The sequence below is a fragment of the Parasteatoda tepidariorum genome, chromosome 2, assembly GCF_043381705.1.
Source record: "Parasteatoda tepidariorum isolate YZ-2023 chromosome 2, CAS_Ptep_4.0, whole genome shotgun sequence".
NCBI lineage: Eukaryota > Metazoa > Arthropoda > Arachnida > Araneae > Theridiidae > Parasteatoda > Parasteatoda tepidariorum.
In genome coordinates this window covers 82,569,417-82,590,674 of record NC_092205.1, presented here as the reverse complement: position 1 = coordinate 82,590,674, position 21,258 = coordinate 82,569,417, and the positions used below count along the sequence as shown (strand labels likewise).

At 29.8% G+C, this 21,258-nt stretch overlaps 1 protein-coding gene across 1 annotated transcript in view; it reads left to right on the top strand.

Moving 5' to 3' along the window:
* Positions 1–21,258, top strand: part of LOC122268286 (acetylcholinesterase-like) — a 123,813-nt gene that overhangs the window by 27,647 nt on the left and 74,908 nt on the right. The window contains exon 2 of the mRNA XM_071176965.1: positions 17,272–17,353. The gene's annotated coding sequence lies outside the window, so the exon portion shown is untranslated. The remainder of the gene's footprint in view (positions 1–17,271; positions 17,354–21,258) is intronic.

Sequence of the window (21,258 nt, the reverse complement as noted above, 5' to 3'; positions counted from 1 at the left end):
ATTAAATCACTTGCAAAAAAAAACAAATAAATTTGATGATAAAAAAGATCGTAATGACAGAGAAATTATTACATTTTTTTTATATTAGTCGAAAATAGAACTAATTTCTTGGGGAGTTGTATGAAAATCATACAAAAATTTTTCTTAAAAAAGTGCTTTTGTCAGTCAATATTTATTTAATAATTCATGTCTAACAATGTATATATAATGAATACATTATCAAGAGTTTTTTCCCTGAAAGTATGATAATAAGCAGGTTTATATAATAATTAGTCAATATTTAGTAATTTATTTTAAACTGCGCATTAAAAGTATCTATCCGTCCAAATAGTTGTTAAAAAACGCGGTAATGCGTCTAGTTTATAATAAGTCAATATTTTTAAGCGAACTGATGATCTGCAAATAATTTATCTTTTCAGATAAATTCTTAGAATCTTTTTTATTTTAATAACAAATGTTTAATAAGAAATGAAAACAGTCTCATGGAAAATTTTTATGGAATACAGTGGCTTTCGGGAAATGTTTAGATCTGACTTTTTCAGAATTTTTTTTCTCCAAATTTTGAGAACCCTAAACGCATATTTCCTTGAATTCGAGACGGGAATCTAAATTCATCAAAAGAAAAGAAAAGTTCATTTATAGAAAGTATGTCTTCATATCCGATTTCATAAATCAAATTTTCAAGTTTTATAAATTTTTTACACTGGTCAAAACTACCACATTATGGTAAAATTTACGATGTTTCTGGCTGTACGAGAACACAAATAAGCTTATTAATTTTTGTCGATGGGCTTTGGTCATGATTTTGGAAAACATAACAATAAAATATGGTTTTATAGTATGCGATAAAACTTGGTAAATATGACAAAATTTGGTAATTTTATCATGATACCTAAGAACATGGCATAAAAATATAATTTATTCTGTAAAATTTACTTCATTTTTGTATTTTTTACTAACTGTGAAAAAAAAATAACCTCATTGGGAGGCGAACGCTCTATCCCTTGAGCCACTGTGGCTCGCAGAGTTATTTAAGCATGATCGTCTATGGACATAAAGGATTTAAAACATAAATGATTGATCACCAATAGAGAGTTTGAAATTGTAGCTCTGCCTCAAGAGTAAATTACTTAAACTGTGTTTTTCTATTTTTCATCTTCCATGGAAAGAGCTCCGAAAAATATTGTTTATGTGTAAAAATCTGATCATAATATAAAATTAAGGGAAGTATTTTTGGCTCACTGCGCCGTCATTATTTTAGGAAAAGCAAGTCAGAAAGTTTCATAGTTTGTGGAATATAGTTGACTGGATAAGGCTAATGACTATCCAACAAGCTAGAGAAAAAAGACAAGTTCCTTGTGTAACTTTTATACCTAACACTTGTACAATCTAACAAGCAGTACATGAGAATCTTAAGGTAGTTAGCTTCTGCATCGTAATTCATATTCCAGAAAAGCTGGACCTGTTTTATGATGTTTTTATCGACTTTTAGTACTCAACTTTTATTGAAACACTCTGAGCTCTGGTTGATTTATGAATATTTTATATGGAATGGGATAGGAGAAAATTCTGCATTTATCACCTTTCATCATAACTTATCACCAAAAGGAATTATGCTATTAGAGAATAATAATGATTTACGATAAAAAGCAACACACATTTGGTTCGCTGTTAGGATTTTCATTCTAAAACTACGGTAAAATAACGTCGAGCAGTCTGTCCATTCAATTAAAAATAAAGTTTACAGTAAAGAAAATTTTCTTAATTTTACGGTTTCGAAACCGTTTACAGCTATATGATTAAATACCCACGAATAAAAAACTATACCGTTTTTTAACCCTTTACAACCAGTATGATTTCAAAATCGCAAGAAAGAAATTTAACTTTTTAGCTAGGCTTTTAGTTAGGTAATGGGCATTGGAGTTCGGTTGCGATTGAGTTGTGTTACAACAAATGAAGCGTCGTGTGTGCCTTAATTAGTTTATCTAGTGGTTTCACCTATCGTAAGAGACGAGAAATACTAGACTTTTTTGTGGTAAGCAGCTTTATAGTGTGGCCATCTATACGCGAGTGAGAGTGACGCGTTCCAATCGTACAGGGTCACACATTGAGGTGCGCAGGACGCTGCAAATACTTTATGTGTTGAAGGAAATGGAGATAATATTCTGGTGTCAATGTTGGAACTCGAATCCTCGTTCTGAACCCCATTCGCGCATTTGTTCGATTTTTTTCAGCACCAAATTCGGATAGGTTTTTATAGTTATTCCTATAATGTCATATTTATATCCTGTTTTTGATATTGAATGATATTAGGTTAATCCGGTGTTTCCAATTGAAAAAAAACTGATTGGAATTTAAAACAACTTTTATTCCTGAACCATGGATTTTTTTGTATGTTCCTCTGTTGAGAAATAGATGTTTTCGATTGAAAGCAATCAGCTGGAGTTATAGAATCATGTTTTTCTTTGAAATTACTAATTGTTTAAAACTCCATAATTCTAACAAACTCCATTCTTCTATAAAATGACACCTCTTTGCTGGCAATATTTGGCCTTAAAGCAATTAGCTTGAATTTTACAATTTCCGTGTCCTATTTTTATATACACCATGGATTAAGTTATCCTTGAGCTGCTTTTCCATTGAATGACATTCTATCCAAGTGGTTAAACAGATTTTTTCGTCGAAAAACAACTGGCTTGAAGTTTGATATTATTGAATCCATTTTTTTCAACTATTTCTGACAGTAAAACTTGGAATCTATATCGATTTCAATTTTAAGTCATGAATTTTTATGTTTGTTCCTATGTTGAGAAATTGATGCTTTCGATCGAAAACTCCTCTCAGTTTGATTTATGGAAACCTGTTTTTCTTTGTACTACTAATTGTTTCTTATGTTTTTTCATTAAATTAAATCTGTTTGTTAGCGATGTTTTGGCTGGAAAGCAATGTTTTGAATTTCAAAGTTACCGTGTCCTGTTTTTACATGTATCATGGATTATTTTTTCTTTGCACCTGTTTTCCATTGAACGAAGTGTGGTAAAACAAATTTATTTATTTATTTATTTTTTGTCGAAAAGCAACTAGTGTGAAGTTTGAAATTACCGAATCCCGTTTTTCCCACTATTGCTAATTTCTTATATTTTTGTATTGTTTTCTTATTAAGTGGCTCGGCTTCTGAAGGAGAGTAGTTAGTTTTAAATACTAAAAAAAGCTGCAGCACTTCAATTATTTAGGTACATAATTCTGCAATAGAATTTTTACCATAGCGTAGCCTATTACAACAGCATGAGCATCTGGATAAGCTCCTGCATATAAACTTGTGATACGTGAGTTGATTAGTGATAGCATAGTGTGAGTTCATTAGTGAATGTGTATCGTCTTTGGCTGAAGTGAGAGCTCTGTGCTTCTGTATCTTCTGTTTAAGTGTTTGTTTCAAAAACTAGTGCTTGTACTAGTTTGGAATCCTAGTGCCAAACTAGTACATTCTTAACTATAAATGAAATTTGCAAAACTTTTCCTCAGATGAATTCCAAGTACTAGCTTTTTTATACTTTCCCAGAAAAGCGACGTTGTAAAACTCTTTTTTTTTATGTTAATAAGCTTTTATGTTCTCAAAACGTTCCAACTGTTACTACCTACTTTTTTTTTTAAGAAACTCACAATTTGAGTTTGTCTTGAGGGCGATTTTCGAAGTGAAGTGAAGTGCATAAGTGACATTTGTTTTCTTGATTTCAAACTACGGACGAAAAGGACATCTTAAAAAAGGAAGAAAAAAAATAAATAAAAGCGTAAAGCCAGCCCCAAGTAGAACTGGGGCTCACTTTCCATTGCATCCCCGGACTGACGTCATCCTATTGATTACGTCATCTCCCGCTATAATCCAATCTTCGCAAGGAAGTACCCCAGCTGCTATTCTTCCCCAGTTTTCTCCTTGCGTCGAATAAAAGTTTCAATATTTCATTACCCAAGTGAAATAAAGAAAAATAGTAAATAGTAAAAAGGAAAAAAAAAAGGGGGGTGACCCAGCAAACAAGACAATAAAGCTTCTTATCATCGTTTGCCAACACGAAACAGGAACTTTTCCTCTGGGGACTCCTGGGGTAATTTATTGCCGGAGAAATTCACCTTTAGAATAAATAGCTTTTCTCCTTTTGTTTATGCTATTTTGTTATTAAAAAGTTAAATAGAATTTTTTTTTTCAGTTTAAAACGCTTTTGAGTAAGGAAAGAGGATATTAATTTTTATACATTTTATAGCAATGAAATTTAAAATGTATTTCATATTTTTATTGTTTTACAAAAATACTTGAGTTGTTGATGGTTTTTTTAAATTGCATTCTAAATGAATTTTAGGAAAAATATTCAAGTATAATTTTATAAATGTTTTATTTTGGCGTTGAATCCATAAATAAAATGCTCAAACGTTCATTTAAAATAAATGAAAAACTTATTAATGATAATTATAAATGATAATTATAAATGATATTAACATTTATTGATTTTATTTTTATTAAAAATATTTATGATTATTATTAATTATCCCTTATGATATTATTATTTAAAATATTTTTATGTTTTTAAAGTCATTATAGTTACTGTTTTTTGGAAAATTCACCTTTTGAATAAATAACTTTTCTCTTTTTACTTATGTTATTTTGTCATTAAAAAGTTTAATAGAAATTTTTTTTCAGTTTAAAACGCTTTTGGGTAAGGAAAAAGGATATTAATTTTTACACGTTTTACAGCAATGAAATATATTTCATATTTTTATTGTTTTACAAAAATACTTGAGTTGTTGATGGTTTTTTAAATTGTATTTTAAATAAATTTTAAGAAAAATATCAAATTATAGTTTCATAAATGCTTTATTTTAATGTTGAACCTATAAATAAAAAGCTCAAATGATAATTATGCATGATATTAATATTTATTAATTTTATTATTATTTATAATACTTATGGTTATTAATTATCATTCATGATTTTATTATTAAAGATATTATTATTTTATTAATGACATTATTATTACTGTTATTTAAGAAATCACCTTTAGAATAAATACCTTTTCTCTTTTTACTTATGCTATTTTGTTATTAAAAAGTTAAATAGAATTTACTTTAAAACGCTTTTGGTAAAGAAGGAGGATATTACTTTTTACATATTTACTAGCATTGACATTTAAAATGCATTTCGTATTGTTGTTGTTTTATAATATAAAACTGCTCGAGTGTTTGAGTTTTTTTAAATTGCATTTTAAATGAGTTTTAGAAAAAAGTATTAAATTATAATTTGTATAAAGCTTTTGATTAAATGCTAAATATAAGAAATAAAATGCTGAAATGCTCATTTAAATTAATGAAAAACTTATTGATAACTATGGATAATAATGATTTTTATGAATTATATTTTTATTAATGAGATTCATGATTGTTATTTATAACTATTTATGATATTTATATTAATGATATTGTTATTATTATTATTATTAGTGACATTATTACTGTTAATGATATTATTTTCTTATTAATGCTGTTATTATTAATGTTATTTGTGCAATTAACTTTTAGAATGAACAGCTTTGTTCAGCTATTTTTTTTTATTAAAAAGTTAATAAAAAAACTTTTTTTCTCTTTAAAGCGCTTTTGGTAAAGAAAGAGGATATTAATTTTTATTCATTTGCTAGTATTGAAATTTAAAATGTATTTCATATTTATGTTGTTTTACGAAATATACTTGAAGTGTTAATAGTTTTTTAAATTAAATTTTAAATTAATTTTAGAAAAAATATTAAACTATAGTTTGAAAAAGGTAATTTGTTTTAATGTTGAACTCATAAAAATAAAATTTTGAAATGTTCAAAGAAATTAATTAAAATCTTATTAATGATATTGATGAATGATAATGATATTTATGAATTATGTTTTTACTAACGATTATAATTAATGATTACTTATGATATCATTATTAATAATAGTATTATAATTAATGATATTATTATTAATAATATTATCCTTTTATTAATGATGTTATTACATAATTAATAACCTTAATGTTATTTGTGAAATTCACCTTTAAAATAAATAGCATTTCTCTTTTTGCTGATGCATTTTGTTATTAAAAAGTTAAATAAATTTTTTTTTCAAATTGATTAAAACATTTTTTGTAAAGAAGTAGGCTATTAATTTTTATACATTTTCTAGCATAAATATATGAATTTCAAAATGTATTTCACATTTTTGTCATTTTTACAAAAATACTTGATGTTGGAGGTTTTTTTGAAAATGCATATCAAATAAAATTTAGAAAAAATATTCAATTATAGTTTGTATAAAAGCTTATTTTAATGTTGAACATTGATATAAAATGCTGAAATGCTCATTTAAAATAAATTAAAAATTTATTAATGTTTTTTATGAATGATAATAAAATTTCAGAAACATATTTTATTAATAATATTTATGATTATTGTTAATGATTATTTATTATATTNCTATTAATTTTTATACATTTTCTAGCATAAATATATGAATTTCAAAATGTATTTCATATTTTTGTCATTTTACAAAAATACTTGATGTTGGAGGTTTTTTTAAAAATACATATCAAATAAAATTTAGAAAAAATATTCAATTCTAGTTTGTATAAAAGTTTATTTTAATGTTGAACATTGATATAAAATGCTGAAATGCTCATTTAAAATAAATTAAAAATTTATTAATGTTTTTTATGAATGATAATAAAATTTCAGAAACATATTTTATTAATAATATTTATGATTATTGTTAATGATTATTTATTATATTAATAATGATATTATTATTATAATAATAATATTATTACTTTATAAAAGTTATTATAATTAAGGTTAATTAGACAATTCATATTTGGCTATTTAGGCAATAACTTAGGTTTATTGAGATTATTTATTATTTTCAAGGACGAAGTTATAAAAGGATTAAATTTTCCAATACTTTAAATCATTTTAATCCATACACTAAAAAATGTATCAAAACTATCAAAATATGGTAAAATTTGTCGTCTTTCTGGCTCTATGGGAACACCATAAGGTTCGGTAATTTTTTACCGAAGCGATTTGGTAATGATTTTGATAAAATTAACTATAAAATATGGTTTACAATATGGGGTAAAATTTGGAAATTTTTTCATGACACCTAATAGCTGCCCATGATTTAGTTAATTTTACTGTTCAGTTTTGTATTTTTTACTCCATGTGGAGTGATACGAACTGTTATTTGGAAAAATCAGCATTTCCAGTAAACTGTTGCCGTATGAACGCAAAAATTATCAAATGAATGGTTTAAATACCGTATATTTTGGTTTTACTAATCACTATTATGGTTTTCTTCTACCATAAATGTAATTATCATAATATGATAATTTTACCAGAATTCTGTTTTTATTAGGGAAAAACGTTTCAAAATTCTTTTCACCGTTTAAAAATTTAACATTTTTTCTTAATTATGCAAGACATTTGGAAATTTTACAGAAAATTTCGATGAAATTTATTGAATGATTTTAATCTCAAATTATTGTTTTTTCAAAACTTTTCTTAGAAAAAAATTATTAACTATAAATTTTAAACATTTCTTTGAATTGCATGCAATGCAAAAAATAATCCTAAACTACATTATATTGAGTAGTTTATAAAAATAAATGGTAAAATAATGTAAGCTACCGTTTATTGTTACTTATTGTTACCTCAAAATTATATAGCCACACTTTTACATGGAATTCTTACATCTTTTTTTTGGAAATATCATTGTTAACTAATTAATATTATTGTTAAGGTTGTCATTTTTCAGATCCCTTCTTGAAGTTATTCTGTCACACTTTTGCGAGGAATTCTTACATCTTTCTTATGGAAATATTGTTAACTAATTAATATTATTGGTTAGGTTGTTATTTTTCAAACCCCTTTCTTGAAGTTATTCTGTCACACTTTTGCGAGGAATTCTTACATCTTTCTTATGGAAATATTGTTAACTAATTAATATTATTGTTAAGGTTGTCATTTTTCAAACCCCCTTCTTGAAGTTATTCTGTCACACTTTTGCGAGGAATTCTTCCATCCTTTTTATGGAAATATTGTTAACTAATTAATATTATTTTTAAGGTTGTCATTTTTCAAATCCCCTTCTTGAAGTTATTCTGTCACACTTTTGCGAGGAATTCTTACATCTTTCTTAAGGAAATATTGTTAACTAATTAATATTATTGTTAATTTTGTCATTTTTTAAACCCCCTTCTTGAAGTTATTCTGTCACACTTTTGCCAGGAATTCTTCCATCTTTCTTATGGAAATATTGTTAACTAATTAATATTATTGTTAAAATTGTCATTTTTCAAACCCCCTTCTTGAAGTTATTCTGTCACACTTTTGCGAAGAATTCTTACATCTTTCTTATGGAAATATTGTTAACTAATTAATATTATTGTTAAGGTTGTCATTCTTCAAACACCCTTCTTGAAGTTATTCTGCCACACTTTTACGAGGAATTCTTAGATCTTTCTTATGGAAATATCATTATTATCTAATTAATATTATTGTTAAGGTTGTCATTTTTTGAATATATGTCCCTGAACTTATTGTGCCTTACTTATAGGATGATGTCTCACACCTTTCTCAGAGAAATATTTAATTAACTAAATAATATCGTTCTATCAGTCATTTCATCAAGTTTTTTTTCTTCAAATTATTGTTCCACACTTTTAGGAAGAATTCTTACATCTTCCTTTTGGAAATATTATTGTTAACTAATGAATATTAATATTATATCATTCATTTTTAAAACTCTGTTGTTGAACTGTTATGCCACGTTTTTAAGATGGATTCTCAAATCTTTGTAAAAGAAATTTTATTAACTAATTAATATTAATATGATATGTGTCACTTTTAAAGTTTTGTTCTTGAAATTATTGTGCCATACTTTCAGGATTTAATCCCCACATCTTTCTTAGGAAAATATTAATTGTTAGTGAATTAATATTAATGTAATTGTTACCTCAGGCATTTGTTAACGGCTCTGAAAGTTACTGTGACGCCCAGTGGCTGAGCGGTAGCGCTGTCATGCCACAGGTCCCTGGTTCGATCCTCGGACCGGGTAAGGTTGACTCAGCCTTTCATCCCTTCAATGGGTCGATAAATGAGTACCAAGCATGCTTGGGAAGCATGCTTGCACCCCAGAGCCCAAGGTCAAGAAAACTGAGATGGGCACAGTAGGCCTTGGCCCTCTATGGGCTGTCGCGTCACTGAGTTTAGTTTTTTAGTAAGTTACTGTGCCTAACTTTCAAAATGAATATTTATATCTTTCCAAGGGAATTTAACTCTTAACCAATTAGTATTATTTTTACCCCAATCATTTCTTAGAACTTCCAACTCCAACGAGCGCTACGTGCGATCATGCGAATGCACGGGAGAGTGGGGTCAATTGTAACAGGGTAGGATTGTAAAAGAGCAAAAATTTCTAGATTTGGTTCCTAGGTGGCGCATAAGGTGTATTTAATAAATCTACGTGTACACTCCTGCTGACAACCATTTTTATGTACTTTTGAAAGAGTTGCGTCACAAAAGATATTTTCACGCTACGTAAGTACTTTTTTTGGTATTAGAATATTATTGCCAAGGGGCACCCTCAAGTATATTTTTACCCCTAACTCAATTCATTGTTGATCTCATGGGATGCCGGACGCTCCCTATATGGTGCTTCATCTCCCCCCTCCCCAATAATTTAAATTTTAAACTGAAAACAATTAAAACCTAATGAAAGAAAACTTTAAAATATGGCAAACAAATTAAAACATGTAATATTAATAAGTTAATGCTGAGTAATATTTCAAAAGCAAAAACCANCATTTTTTATTTATAAGTCCTAAAATATCACTACTATTTTGATCAATAAAAAAATATATCACAACTATGATAATATGCATAAGTAGCTATGCTTTAGTTGAATATATGAACTGTTACTATTGACCCTGTAAGTGGGGACAATTGTAACAAGTGCACGACTATCAAAAATTGTTAAATAACTAATATAATAGCATTTAAAATAAGGTATTTATTTCTTTTTTCTAGTAGAGGATAGTCTACTTTACTCGTCTGTCAATTAATACTAATAATATATTGGATTTTTTGTTAGTTAAAAATAATTAGGTAAAAAATGTTACAATTGACCCCACTCTCCCCTATTACAAGTGTTGAATGGTTATTTGTTTCGCATTGTATCAATATATGTACATATCAAATTTCATTAAATTCGATTCAGTAGTTCTAGAGATAATCGACCAAGACTGCAAATTCTCTTAATCTTTTACTCCAGTGTATTAAGAAGTCTGCTCTTGAAATTAATGTGCCATACTTTTACGATTAATTTTTACGTCTTAATTAAAGGGAATATTTATGATTAACCTATTAAAATTGACAAAGTAGATAGTGATACATGTTCTTATTGAATTTGAAACTAGAAGTTTAGTTGTATTAACATAGAACATTTACTTTCTGTGAATTAAAATACTTTTTAGTTATTTTTATGGCTGCTATTTTCTTTTTAAAATAATTTCTAATTAAACCTTCGAATAAATATCTTAGCATAGTTACAAATTCTTATTCTTTGTACTTTGTAATCTCCCGCTCATTATATTCATTGTATAGCTCACATTTGATTCATACACGAACGTTTTCTTCAACTTAAACTCATTTATTTGCAGAATCACGTTTCGGAATCCGTTCTCGAATTATGGCAGTAGTGAAAATTAAATTAATTTTACAAGAGAAAATAATTTTGCTTTTCCTTTTGCCTACGTGAACCTATGCTTGCTTTGATGTTTCTGAAGTTCTGAGTTGCATATTAATTTAAATTTTTTAATGACTGATATCGCTTTTAAGCATAAACTACATTCTAATTTTAGTTCTTTGATCCGATAATTCCTTTCTTGGTAGTTTTGAAAGATTAGAAAAAACATCAATGTAAGGAAAACCGCACTAAAGTTCCAAACCATAATCGTCTGAATTTTCTTAGGGTTAAGCGTAAACCTTAAAAAACATCATTTTTGGGAATACCGGGTAATTGCAATTAATCTTAAAAAGTACAAACGTTAGGAATACCTGGCAAGTGTATATTGGGCGATGGTCTTTAACCATAAGACAACATAAACTTATGGACACTAAGCAAGTGTATGGTGATCATATTAATAAACAAATGTGTCGCATTTTGTTAAAGATTAGGAAAAAAATCAACGTAAGGAAAACCGCTCAAAAGTTCCGAACCATAATCGTCACGGAATAGTCTGAATTTTCCTAGGGTTACGCGCAAACCTTAAAAAACACCAATTTTGGGAATACCGGGTAATTGCACTAAACCTTAAAAAGTACAAACGTTGGGAATACCTGACAAGTGTATATTCGGTGATGATCTTTAACCATAAGACAACATAAACTTATGGTTAACTTATGGACACTAAGCAAGTGTATGGTGATCATATTATTCAACAAATGTGTCGCATTTAGTTTTTTTTCCCTAAGACTCTTTCATTTTTCTTAATTTTTAAGCCCGAGTACAGAACACAGCGAATAATAGAAAGCAGGCTCCAGACAGCATAATTTTCAATCAGTTGCAGACCATGCTGTAAAACAATTGCAGCCAAACTTAAGAAGTTTACTTTTTAAGTTCGTACCATTTTTAAATCATACTGTGAAATAACAACGAATAGAATTACCGGTTTTCCGAAAAAAAAATCTTACATTTGCTTTTTCAGCTTAGTGAAGAAATCACGGTTTGCCATCCATAACCTTAATTAGATTTACCGAAATAGCCCTACGAGCTGTAGCTGCTTGTAGCTCGCAGGGACATATGGAATAAGTTCGAGCTACGCGTGAAAAAAGTTCGTTAGCCTTTGAACTTGAATTTTTGTAAACATTTCTTTTGTTTTATTTTGAAAAGAAGTAATAATTTGAAGTTTTAAATAATAATATAAAATCTCCAAACATTCATTATTTTGTGACATAGCAGAATTAGACCACGTGTCATTCATTTTTTCAAATTAGAAGAATGACAACTTGGATTTTATTTAAGTTTGTAATAGATATATGACGTTATTTTAACAACTTAATAAACTCATAAAGCCTAAAGTTCTAGAGTTGAACATTTTTTTTTTAAAAATTAGAAGCAATTTTTATTTTATCAGCTTTGTTATTTTAGTGACTAATTATTCAATAGGACAATTTGTTTTAATAACACGTGTAAGATGACAAATGAAATGGCCTCGTTCTTAAAAAAGTTATTTGCAACTACTGAAAAAAAATTAAAAATAAAATAAAGGTTGAAAAAAAGCTATAAAACCCGTAATAATCGAGGAAAGCGAATCAAGGCAGGAAGGCATTTCTGAGTGCTGTAGGGTAGAAGGGTGAGAAACTCATCTCGTTAACTTGGGAATCGTCACTCATATGAATGAAACAAGATTTCAGAGCATTAAGATCAAGTGAAGGGACAGGATGAAATATTTTGAGTTTATCAAAGTTAAATTTATGTCCAAGGCTCCAACAATATGAATAAACTACTGATTTATTAAATTCGCAAGACTCCTTTGGTTTGCAAGAGGAAATTGTGGGAATGTTTTGCTATTTTCTCTTGTTAACACACGAGTAACATTTCAGTTTTGCTTATCATAGATACCTTAATTTTCATTATTTGATACATTACTATAACCTAAAGTTAACTATTTTGGAATCATAACATATAATATTAATATAAAAATGCCTTCTTTTTTTCTATTTATGATTAAAATAATATATTATCATTTAATTGACGTTATATAAGTGAAAGTATTCTACCTCTTATTTATATTGATTTTAAATCGCAAATAATATTAAGATTATTAAGTATAAGTGAAATTAAAGCAGATTTCATATAAAAAGTGAAAAAAAAACTCATCATTTGTTTACTGTCAGTTTGAAGGACATAAAAATTAAAACAATCTTTTCACACACTTAAAAATATTTAATCTTTATTTTAAATCACATTTCGATTCGTGATGGGTCAGTTAAGGCACTGAGCTGTTATTTTATTTCATTTTGTTTTATAACCATCGTCAAACAGCCGACCCAATTTTGGGCTTAAGACCACAAACGTGCAACTCCGTAACCTTGTAATTTTGAACCAAATTCAGAAGACAAGGGAACTCCTGGATCAAGTATTGGGAGAAATTTGCCTCCGTTTAATGGAACTAGCCTGTATTTGCGTTACACGGAGAGGAAAAATCACTAAACCCTCTAACGGTCAGCTGATGCAAAGGGAATCTAACCCATGATCACTGAGCATATTTTACGTGACACTGTGGTCTGTAAGAACGGGGTGCCTAATTTGAATCGACCAAGCGTTGCTGGGATTCGAACCCGGTTCACCTCATTGGAAGACGAACGCTCTATACCCTGAACCACCACGGCTCTCTGAGCTGTCATTTTATAAGTGGCGTTAAACAGCCGAGTCAATTTTTGGTTTACTCTGGTTTACTACGAATGTTCTACTCTGTAGCCTTGTAATTTTGAACCCAATATAGAAGACAAGGGAACTCCTGGATCAAGTTTTAGGAGAAATTTATCTTCGTGGAGTACTTTTTGACGGAACTAACCCGCATTTGCGTTATATGGAGAAGAAAACCACGAAAAACCCTCATTCAGCCTGATGGCAAGGGGTCACTAACCCATGATCAGTGAGAATATTTTACGTCAGCATTGTGGTCGGTGCTAGCTGGGTGTGGAATTTCTTATCGACCAACCATCGCTGGGATTCGAACCCGATTCACCTCATTGGAAGGCGAGCGTTTTTCCTCCTAAGCCACCACGTCTCTAGTATGTAGTATTAAAATTCGTTTTAATTTTGGGATTATTTATTAAAAAGATTTGTTTACTTTTCTATTCTAACCGTCTAGGTTATTAAGATTTAACCGGTCTTAGAACTTCCACCAGTCAGGATAATTTAAAAAAGAAGTACCATTTATAGTTGATTTGTCTATTTTTGTTGTTTTATTTCAAGATCAAAGAGGAAGAACGGTTCATGTGCATGAAAACTGATTTTGTGAAAAAATGACGGACAAGAACCGTTTTTCTTCAGCACGACCCTCAAAGTGTAACGGTTAGTAATCAATGGTTATTTTTGTGAAAAATGGTCAGAAACCATTCTTTCCATTTGATCATCATTTAATTGACACTATTCTGCAATGCTTTTATCTTCCTGATTTGTAGACTACTAAAATATGTTTAAAGAAAATGATTCCCATTTCATTAAACAAAAATTAATATTTTTTAATTTTCTATTTAAAAATTATTTAAAAAAAATAGCTTCTATTTGATTGCCCTTACATACTGGATTTAAAAATCAAAAACATTTCAATTCCTTATCTAAAAATTCTTTTCTACCAAAATACTTGAACTCTTGATATTTCCTATTTTTTACATCAAAACTCAAACGAAATCACTAAAATTGGTTCCACGGTTGTTAGTTTCAGTCAACTTAACAAGTATTCAACTTACAGAGTTCTTTTTTTTCTTATTTTTTTTCCTTTTGAAAAGTTGAAATCTCATACCTTTTAGAGTTTTATTTGTTGGCTTGTTGTTTAAAAGAATTCCAAGATCTCAACTATAAACTCAAAGTTCCTGCCTTACTGCTTTTATTCCTCGAGCCTTTTTTCGAGTTTATTTGGTCCATTTATTTCTCTTTTAGCTGACTTTTAGAATTTTTTTTCCTTTTCACTTATAAGGTTTTGATCCAATCAAAAATGTTATCGAGATGTTTGACATGGTTTGAACTTTTTCAACCATTAAAAAAAAGTTATATATAAACCGCGTGTTAAGTAAGATATTTTATTTTAAAATCGTTGTGGAACAGCCAATCTAATTTAGAGTTCACGTCTACCAATGTTCAACTCCGTATCCTTGTAATTGCGAACCCGAATCAGAAGACAAGGGAGCTCCTGGATCAATTAATGAGAGAAATTTGCCTTCGCTAGGACTTTTTGATGGAACTAATCCACTAATCCACGGAGATGTTGCTGTTGTAGTTCATTTGCGTCGCCCAAGAGCAGCAAAATGTGCTATTGGCAACTGTCTGGGAAACATCCCTGAGGATGATCCGAAGTCATGCCATCACTGTTTTGATCCTCTGCAGAGGGGATGGCATCCCCGCTTCGGTAGCCCAACGACCTGCAAGCGAAGGCCAGCACTTTATGGTAGAACAGTTTAACGAGGATCAATACCGCACACCCTCGGTCCCTACGCAGATTGATCCAAGTGGTCACCTACCCACACACTGACTGCAGCCAGTGATGCTTGACTTCGGTGATCTGCTNATCCAAGTGGTCACCCACCCGCACACTGACTGCAGCCAGTGACGCTTGACTTCGGTGATCTGCTGGGAACCGTGTCTTAACGACCAGTCCACTGCTGACGTGGAGAAGAAAACAACGAATTCCTTTCACGGTTAGCCTGACGTCAAGGAGACTCTAACCCATGATCCGTCTACCATTGAGGATATTTTATGATGCAGCGATGTGGTCGGTGTGAGTCGATTGCGGAATTTGAATCGACCTACCATCTCTCGGATTCGAACCCGTTTCAGCTCATTGGAAGACGAGGGCTCTATCCCATGAGCCACCACGGTTCTATGTGAGGTATAAACTTGATTTACAAAAGCACGATTTTAGGTGACTCCGGAGTGGCTTATATCTTAAGAGAGAACATCAATGTAAATTTTTTATCATCCAATTTGACAATATTTTTTAAAAAGTTCAAGTTATGATGAAGCATTGATATAAATGAAAAAAAAAAAATATGGCGCAGTTCATATTCTCCTGACATGGATTGAGCAAACTGTCGCAAATTGTCAGAATAGTAAGGAGTCGTTTTCACTGCATGCAGAAAATTATCTGATGCGAATGAGAACCTGATTAGTTAATTATACCCACCCGTGAAATCTTGTTAATCAGATTGTCGCTCGCATCTCCTAATTCGCTTCCAAGAATTTTTTGTAAGCAGTGAGAACGGCCTTTAAGTAGTGACGGCGAAAAACAGAAGCCAGACTGCGTAGCCGGGCGTCATGTTTCACAGTTAAAGGTAATAATCCATCCACAATCTTCCTAATTATTGTTTTTCTTTGAATATAGACACTTAGGTTTAAGTATAATGTTAAGTTTGGGGTTAAAATATTTTTTCAAGTCATTTTTAAAATGTATTTAAAATTTATATAAAGCCGGATTTAATAGGTCTACAGAAGCTTATTTTTATTGGTTGATAAGTCTCGATTTTTATACTCTTTTAAAATGTATCTACCTTTTATTTAAGTCACTGTGTAGAGACAAAAATAGAGGTAAACAATCATATTTAACTGAAATTTAAGAGAAAAAAGGATTTTAATAGCTATTCAAACGATGACAAGCTTGGTTTTCTTTAAGCAAAAAATTTTTATAAAATTTAATAACATTTTACTATAATTTATCACCAGCCTTTAGAAGTATACAACATACATTGTGTCTGTAGAACTTTTGCTGCTTAATTTTATCTATATGGTTTTGAATAAGTTATTCAATAGGTCACTGAAATTATTGATTAATTCTGTAGAACACTTATTCATCTATTTTACCTATTAATATCACGCAATATATCGTTTTCCATTTCAAATTTAGAAATTCTAAGCTTTTTTTTTCATTTACTATTTAAGGTTTAACAGGATATCCTCAAATGAAAATATGCAAAGTTTCATGATCTACGAGCAACATGTTAACAGCATTGCGTGACATTGTTTAAAAATTAAGTAATTATCCAGAAGATTCTATGACAGTTGAGAGATGGTTTGTTATAAGCGTTATTAGACCATTGTGTTTTCCGAATTTCACTGACATTGTTTAGTTTCAACGCAGATATCTTCATATTGATCGCTAAATTAAAACACATTTAAGTTACATACATAACGAAGATGGTAATAAAATTTCTGACATGTTTTAAGGTAACTGCAAGTGTGCATTGTAAGCTTTAAGTATTTAAAGCTTTTATTTAGTGCAACAATATGCATTAATGTTTTTCAAATTCGGTGTATATTTTCATATTTTCCAAGAATTTTTACAATTCATCTTTATATATTTGACTCAATCATTTGATATTGTACTTTTAAATTATCATAATTTTTTTCTTATGAAAAATTGCCAAGCTAAGATAATGGAAAGCTTTTTTTTTCACTTCTAATTGTTTCATTTTGTTCAAATAGGTGTGGATATTATTCGCAGTTGCTCCTAAGTGGGTGTTTGAAAATTGAAATAATTTGGAGGAGACAACACTGGCAATTTAAGGTAAAATCTTAAAATATTCTACAGTTTAAATATAAATTAAGATCGAAAATTTTATTTCGTCAGGCTGAAACTATGAGAACAGCCACTGCCATTTTTTCCATGTTCCAGTATTTTATAATTAGCTTGACACTTTTTATTCTTATTGATAGTTGCCTAGATATCTTTACGCTTATGAGAAAATATATTATTCATTGTTCAGCTACCGTAATTTATTTCAGGATTTCCGTAATAAGTTCCGAGTTGTAAAGGCTTATTGTCGAAAGGTTTATTATAATAAGCCAAAGATCAAGATCGATCAACATCTTAAATCTGAACATCGATAAAACAACATATGTGGTTTTTGATAAAAAAAATCTTTTTGAGAAGCCGTCATTAATATATTTATTATCCATGAGATTGCTTTTAATTTCAATTTAGCATGCGCTTGCAAATCCATCGAAAAAGTTAAGTTGATAAAGTATTTTGAATTACGCATTGATTCAAACCTTAAATGGTAATCTCATGTTAGCCATGTGTCGAATAAATAAGGAGTTTTAATTTATAATTTTTATCACTTAAAATACAGTTTAATCAAACATTTGTAGCAGTCCAATATTATTTCTAGGTTTTTTCGCATGTATTAACCCATGAAGTATTAACCCACGAAAACCTAATGAAATATAACAAATACCGATATCTTACAAAAATATGGTGAGAAATAGTGAAAAATATTAACCATTTCAAATCTTTAAGCCTTTCTTTGATTCGTAATATTTTTTCTATAGAAATCTGTCTCCATAAATGAATACAAATGAGTGCAAAAAGAGAAAGTATTAATAGGAAGTATTAATCCACGAAAACCTAATGAAATATAACAAATACCGACATCTAACAAAAATATGCTAACGAATATTAACCAGTTCAAATCTTTAAGCATTTTTTGATTCGTCATATTTTTTTCTATAAAATCTGTCTATAAATGAATCCAAATGAGTACAAAAAAGGAAAATATTTACATGAAGTATTAACTCACCAAAACCTAATGAAATATAACAAATACTGATATCTCACAAAAATATGGTAAAGACTATTATCCATTCCAAATCTTTAAGCAGTTTTTTGATTCGTCATATTTTTTCCATAAAATCTGCTTCTATAAATGAATCCAAATGAGTGCAAAAAAGGAAAGTATTATATGAAGTATTAACCCACGAAAAAATAATGAAATATAACAAATACCGATACCTCACAAAAATACATTTTGCTAGGACTTCAGATATTTAACTTCTCAATTCTTCAATAACATTCCCACTGATTTGCTGAACGCTCCGAACAAAGGCGCTTTCAAGCGGAAATTAAAATGATTTTTTTCTTCACAATTGACGATATTTAGATTCCCTTTAAACTTTATATTACTCCCTGTATGTTTCACAAAATGAAGTGACAGCAAATTTTTACATATATTGAACAGCACCCCGTTAGCCAATTGTATGTTGTTATGCATTGTATTTTAGTCCATTTTTAGTTTAATGTGTTGTCTTTTTTTAATCTCTTTGTGTGAATTTAATATTAATAGCTTTTATGGTTATGAATATGAACCATGTGATCACAGGTAACTGAACTATTTATTGTCTGTTTGTACCTTTTCTTGTAAATAATAACAATAATAATAATAAAGTGCTCTCAATTTAAATTCAGATTGATTTGATAATTCTTCGCACATTTCCTTATTAGCCTACTGGCTTGTAGGTTGAATGTAATAACCCTAAATATTTAAGACGGGTTCTAAAAAGATGAAGATTTTGAGTAGAGGGGAGCATTACCAAAAGTCTGTAACATTTGCAAAGAGTTGATTTTTTTAAAATTAGCCTACGGTATAAAAGTGCTAATTTTGAATTGAGTGAAGGAGTAGATCCCACTAAAAATCTACTCAATTTCGCTTATATTCTTATAGTTTGTTGTCAAGAAACCTATAATAATATATTAGCTTTACGACAATACGACTACCACTATATACTTTTAGGCATCCGATTTTATGAATTATTATCATTAATAGAGTAAGTTCGTGTTCAGTGATTCCTTTCACGTCTTTTAATTTCGCCAATTTATTGTTTGAAATCATTCATTAATGGAAAGGTTCCTTATAGCTTTATGAAAACAGAAACGGTTATTGCGAAGGTTCAACAAAAAAGTGTCCCACAGTGGACTAATCGTAAGACACGGCTTCCAGTAAAACACCTAAGTTAAACATCACTGTTGAAATAAGTGACCAATTTCGTCTGGCTACGAAAAGACCGAGACTGTCTGGTATCGGTCCCCATTAAACTGTTCTACCGTAAAGCGCTTGACTTCGCACTCAGGTCGTTGTGCTACCAAAGAGGGGAATCATCATCTCCGCAAAGAACCAAAATTGCGATAGCATGTCTTTGGATCATCCAAAAGGATGTTTCCCAAACAGCCGCCAATAGCTTATTGTGCAGCTCTGATGCGACATAAGTAAACAACTGCAACTACAGCTTAATCAGAAAAGTCTTCCAAGGAGATTACTAAAACTAACTCAATTGATTTATAAATTTTTCAAGTATTTGATCATTTTAGAAAACTTTTTAAATATTTTTTAAAACTATTTGTGTTGTTGTTTCTTTCTAATGACACTTGGACAAACCAAGTTCGCCAGCCATTGACTTCTTGCTAATCAAGTCAAGAAGGCGCGAGTTTCGTTTAACTAGAGAGTACCACCAGGATGAAAGTACGTCCTAGCTCAGAACCTTCCTGGTAGATGGCAGCACCACACAATCTTGTTGCCACTTCCTATAACTATACACAGATCTAAAAAGGAAAGAAATTTGCTCCAAATCTTTTTAACCGTGGCATGCTCAGAGACCAATGATAATACTTTTGATTCCGCAGGCTTTACGAGCATGTATATCGCATCTATTCGATACATCTACCCTTATTATCGCATCTACCCCGAGGATCGAAACCAGACCACTCGAGACCAGAGTTTGACTCTCTAACAATTGGGCTACCACGGCTCTTTTTTCAAACTAAAAAGGATTTATTTATAGATATTAAACAAATGAATCAACCCCTTCCTGAAACCTGTGCTGACAAAACCTGATCTTGTGACTGATTTCGTGATTAGCAATATTTAATCGTAGAAAAAAAATCAACATTATATGGTTAGAAAACAGGTTGTTGAAATCGTTGATCTTATCCATTATTAAACTTTTTACGTAGTATTATCACCCCTTTTATACTATAAGAGACAGCACCCTAAATTTGATCAGGGCTACTGTAAAATGTTTTGATGTAAAATTGCCACCATTTTTGGTAATGAGATAACTTAAATACATTTTTAAGTGCAGAACTTTAGTAATCGGGTAAAAAAATATGTAACATTGACAAAATAATAATTTTTTGAAAGAGTTGGGCAGATATATCTCTAAAAATGTGCTTGTTTTGCAAATGAAATATTTTTGCTACGAAGCCAAAAATGAATTCCAAATGTGAGCGAAAATATGTGTTGTCGCTAAATAAACAAACAAAAAATTAGCAAATAAAGTAAATAAAAATATGACAGGGAAAATTAGATGAAATGTGTCAAAAATTTAGTTTACCTTAACACCGAAAACGTTGACAAATATATCAATGGTGGGTCGAATTTCGACGCATATTTTCGAATAGAGCTTAATTTATTCAGTTTATTCGAAGATTGCTCAATATATTGAACTGTTCGTAAATTAAATCTGTTAATTGAAACTATCTCCTAAAGATGTATTTTTTTTCGTTGATGAAAGGCAATCACATGGTCCCATAATATTCTAAAAAATGTTTTTTTCGAAAACTCGTAGCTTCGCGGGACTAAAGGAACACTAGCAAAAACAATTTATTTAAAGTTCGAAAGCGTCTTCTTAGAAAGAATA